We start from the raw sequence: 5,339 nt of genomic DNA, 5'->3' as shown, positions 1-5,339 counted from the left end.
GAGGCACAATGGGACCTGAAAGATCAACTATAGCATTATAGAAGGATTGTACTGACGTGGAAACTAAATCTCGAAAAAAGATCCTACTGACAAGGAACTTATAATAAAATTATTCGTTTATATTTACACTGATGATATAATAATCTCAAAATGTTTGTATAGGATTTTGTTAAAAACCTGCTGATTTCTTTTTTTTCCCACTTTAGGAACGAGACAATAGAATACTACAACGAAGGAATATTCAAAAACCGCACAATAGAAGGAATGATTTTCGCAACAGAAATGGCGTCATATACAGAAATCCGCATCAAACTCATCGCCGAAATTGATCAGACAAGTAAATTCTTGATGATATTGACCGACACTGATCCTAAACAAGTCGAAAGCATTCTAAAATTGTGTTGGCACAAATACAACATGCTGAACGTTGCAATTTTCTATAATTTCGACAAACTGTCGAAAGGGTATGACATTGGCCTGAATGAGTCCTTCACATTATCCTTTTATGATCCCTTTGTCCTAATTAATGATGGCACAGAACGAGGACTTGTGCACGAGTTCAGAATCGAAGACAACGACAGTTTGGTGCAAGAAATTGTTAAAATGATGAATAGACGGTTAAAAGATGTCAAACATTATCCTTTAAGAATCTGTATGGTTGAATCTAATGGCACAGCAACTCCTATTTATCACCCGAATGGTACTTTTTACAGATATTGGGGACGAGATGGAAGTATGATGCAAAATTTAGCAAAAACCATGAACTTTTATCCAATTTACCACCATCCTGCAGACGACAAAGACGTTGGCAAAATTTACAAAAATGGTACGATGACAGGTTGTCTTGCTGATGTGGAAAAAGGTCAAACTGATATTGTGGGTAACATGTGTCCGATTTTGGATTTGGGACAAAAGAATTCTGAATTTGTAACGCCTATAGAAGATATTAATTTTGCATTTATAACTCCAAATAATCCACCAAGATTTGTCGTCACCTTTTTCAGCATTTACAGCATCAAGTTTTATATGTTGTGGAGTGGTGTGTATGTCCTGGTTTTGTGCACATGGTTGTACATTCAAAAGGTCTTGGTTTTTTTACGGGCACCTGGTATTCGCAGACAGTACAGTTTCATCGAGATATTCTTGTTAACATTCGGCAACTCCATGAATGTTTCTCAACCTGTAATCAAACCTGGTTATGCGCGATTTTTGTTCATAACATGGGCCTTATTTTCGATGATAAACGGTTTCATCTACGCTGCCACCATGGTGGAGCATCTGACCGGTGGCAGAGTCTCCATGAATTTGCAAAGGATGCGCAATTTAAAAGACAACGACATGAAAATTCTAGTTCACCACAGGTTTAAAGACATCATTAAGGACATGGCGGAGTCTGATGCAGCTCCTGATTATTACAAAGATTTGTACAAAAGACAAATTGTGGTAAATACTACTGAAGAAGCTCTGGAACGTATTGCTGAATCAAAAGATGCAGTTTTGTTCACAACTTTAGTTTTAGCGCATGTTTTCAAAATGCATTCAGTGCACAAGGAAGATCTGAATGTCTTGAACAGTGGCCCCCCTAATAGATACAGCTCCAATTTGGTCCCTAATTCATCGCCTTATAAACCAAGTTTCGATGAGATTTATATGAGAATCAAGGAATTCGGTTTGATGCCAAAGTGGTCCGATGATGTTCTAGATTATGCGATGCGGAAAAATGAAGAAGATGCAAAAGATCATGGTGTATCTGGTATTTATACTATGACGGAACTATTTTTTATTTTTTGGTATTATTTAGTTTGTTGTCTAGTTTGTTGCGTTGTTTTTTGTTTGGAAATATGCATTTTTTATTTGTCAAGAATGAGAAAACAGTCAAGGAGTTCTACTCCTGTACAAAATTCAAATCCAATACGCATCCAAAGGAATAAATATAAATATTATTATTTTTCATATGAACTCGGAAAGCAGAATATGGAAAAGTAATATAATAGCAAGTAATAACTTATTTTTATATTTGTATATATTTGTATATATAGTCACAAGTAAAAAATAAATATATTTAACAATGTCTATTTTTATTTGTCATACTTAGACGTCTAAATAAATCATTTATTGTTTATTCATGACTGAAACATTGATTTTCCAAATTTATCACACAAAAATTCATCATCTGCCTTTGTGATTTATAGCATAAGATATACGTGTTGAAAATTGCACTTTATTAAACAGTATAACGAATTCAGAAAGAATTAATATATAGTATCCGCGGTGAAGGTACAATATCACCTTGTAATTTTTCACTCAAAATAATTGCTTCGATAATGTTGCCCATAATTTTTATAATCTCGTACTATATATCAATTGTTTTTGGTAATAATAATATCTAAATTACATTTTTTTAATAATAATTCGGTTTACATTATTACCATATTATTACTTAAGTTCATATTTTAAGTGAATTAATTCCTGTTTATATGTGCGCTATTCTACATAGAATCAACGAAATTAATGCAGTAAATAGAGAGGAAAAAGGGTGTAACCTGTGAACTTTTTTACTGTGCTCCAATTTGCGTGATTTTGAAATCTCTTGAACCAACTTATTTTTTGATGAAATACGATTAATTGTAATTTTGGTGGAAATGGCACTCATAAGAATATTTGATATAAATGAGTACTTAATGGTACTCATTTTAAAGCTTATTTTAAGGACTATAAAACCCCATGAAATATATAAAATGTAACACCTCGCCGCTAGACGGCTTCAAATACAACAATTAAATTTCGAACTAAATAAGTCGTTTTTTGACTTTGCCTTTTCATATCTGTCAATATTGTTCCATTATTAAACACAGATTTATTAAGATTTTAATTGATATAATTTTGTTCATTACACGATTTTCGTTAAAATGTATATTTTTAGAGATATTTACAAAAAAAATGATGAAAAACGCCAAGAAGAAACGAATTTGGCGTTTCATCGAAGCCAGTAACTTGAAAAGTATTTGCTTTTTTAAAAAAACATTATTAAACATTTTTCTCTATTAATTAGTTCTTTTATCGATATCCAACGTTATTTTGTAAAAAAGTAAAATTACAATACTGAGAAGAGATATCATGCCCCCGAGAAGTGGCAAAGAAGTCTAAATTATTTTTACTTTTGAACTTGAGAGTAAGATGAACCTAATCCCAAAATTTCATACAAATTGGAGCACAGTAAAACAAATCAGACCAAAAACTCTCCATTAACTTGAGTAAATATTTCGCATCCACTGCCAAATATATGAATTTTTTACACAATGAACCTTCTAAATAATTTTTTGAATGAGTAAATTTTTGTTGTATTGTGATTTAGTAAAGTAAGACAAAACACAACCGCATTAGTTAAAAAAAAAATCTTTCAAATTGAATTATATAGAGTATATTCACTGACAGTCCACAACCGTCAGACTCATGCGCAGACTGTCCATCTGCCAACATATATACTGTATCTTATATTATTTTAATTTTTGGCACATCTCAGCTGCTTTTCTGCAATAATAATGTAATAATTACATTTTTCTTATTCATAATTATAAATATATTATATTTTAATATTGTCTTAGCTTATAAGTGAATGGAAATGTTTGGCAAATGACAGTCTTCATTTGTTTTTAATGTCAAACAATGCCTCAAATATTTTCAATGTCAATCAATGATAAGCGTTTTTTTTGTAATTTTTTTCATTTATTTCTATAATCTAACTGTATTTCTATGATCACAGCATCCTAAAAAATTCCTTTAACAAACTTGAGAAAAAATTATCAAAATCTGCATAATCGTTTAGGCGAAGTATCCTTACATACATTATTACAGAAGAATTTTATATATAAGATATATATTATATAATATATATATATATATATATATATATATATATATAGTGGTTAACTTAATATAGATTAGTTGAAGAATTATTAATGAACTCGTGTCACGTCGCAATTATATTGATAATAGTATCGTATAAAAGCAAAAAATATTCCCTCATTATTAATCACCATCTTGTAATTGATACGAAATTGTTCCTTGTTGATATAAATATATCAAGCAAAACGAAACTGCAAATAATTATATTTTTTTCGATTTAATCACCCACTAACCACTCTTTTATTTGCAAACGTGAAATAAAGACAAAAGTCTACTATTAATTCATTTTACACATGCGAACTTTGAAAAGCACCCGAAAATATGAAGACTTATTAAAATTAAAAAATAAAATGAGATGACAGTTAAATTAGTTTTATTATTTATATTTCACATGTTTTGTATCAAATTTGTAACGAGTGGTCAAGGGCTGATTTTGGAAAATGTGGCCGAGGTTGAAAATTATGAGCTGTGTTCAAAAACTGAACGACTTTTTTGGAAATTTGCTTGGAAATACTTTAAAGTGAGTTATTCGATTTTTATTTTCATTGACACGTTTAATAATTATAAAACGCTCTATCTTTTATATATTATATTTTTTATATAAATCTTATCTAGAATTAAACCTAAGGGTAAATTTACGTGCTACGGCTAGTGACGACCTCTATGATACGCTGAAACAATTAAAATTGACGTAAAATCAAAACGGCCGTGTTTGCTATCTATTTATCATATTACTTGTTTATCTATGAGGCGCTCATAGTTTAGCAAAGTTTAGCACCCATTATATGTACTAGGTTTATGTTCTAGATATTTGTGGTATATATAAATAAAAAATAAATATATGAATATGAAAATATTTAATAAATTATTTCACAACAGGATAAACACAGTGTAGGCGTTTTGGCAACATTTGACAATTCTGCGTGGTTTACTGATGGAATTCATAAATGCAGTTTCGAAACGAAACTTTTGCCAGTGTTTTACTTGAAGACACGTGGGTACGCAATTATTATTATTATTACTATTATATATATAATTAATTATTAATAACTAGCAAACCCGACAAACTCCGTTTCGCCATCAGATGATTTCGTGAGAAGATGAAGAAATTTTTTGTTTGTTTTATATTTGAAAAGGAAAAATTTGATTTTATTACACAACAGTAATGAATTTATTTTGATTACAAAAATGAAGTGTTTTTTTAGTTGAACTTCTCTAAGTAAATGAAAGTGAATCCGCAAATTATCCGTTTCATTGCAGTGCTCTTTGGTACCACATTTTTGTTTTTTGGTCTGACGTTAACACAAACAAAGCGGATGGTTTTCTAACTCGTAAACAGGCAACGTATAACTGCCCATGTGAAAAACAATGATTTTCTAAATAATCTATTTGAAATTTATCCCGCAAACACTAAGCGATTGACCTTGCGACTT

The sequence above is a fragment of the Ctenocephalides felis genome, unplaced genomic scaffold, assembly GCF_003426905.1.
Source record: "Ctenocephalides felis isolate EL2017-DRISC unplaced genomic scaffold, ASM342690v1 CF-g0.4_SCAFFOLD_00845, whole genome shotgun sequence".
NCBI classification, from domain to species: domain Eukaryota; kingdom Metazoa; phylum Arthropoda; class Insecta; order Siphonaptera; family Pulicidae; genus Ctenocephalides; species Ctenocephalides felis.
Note: the sequence above shows the minus strand (reverse complement) of the source record.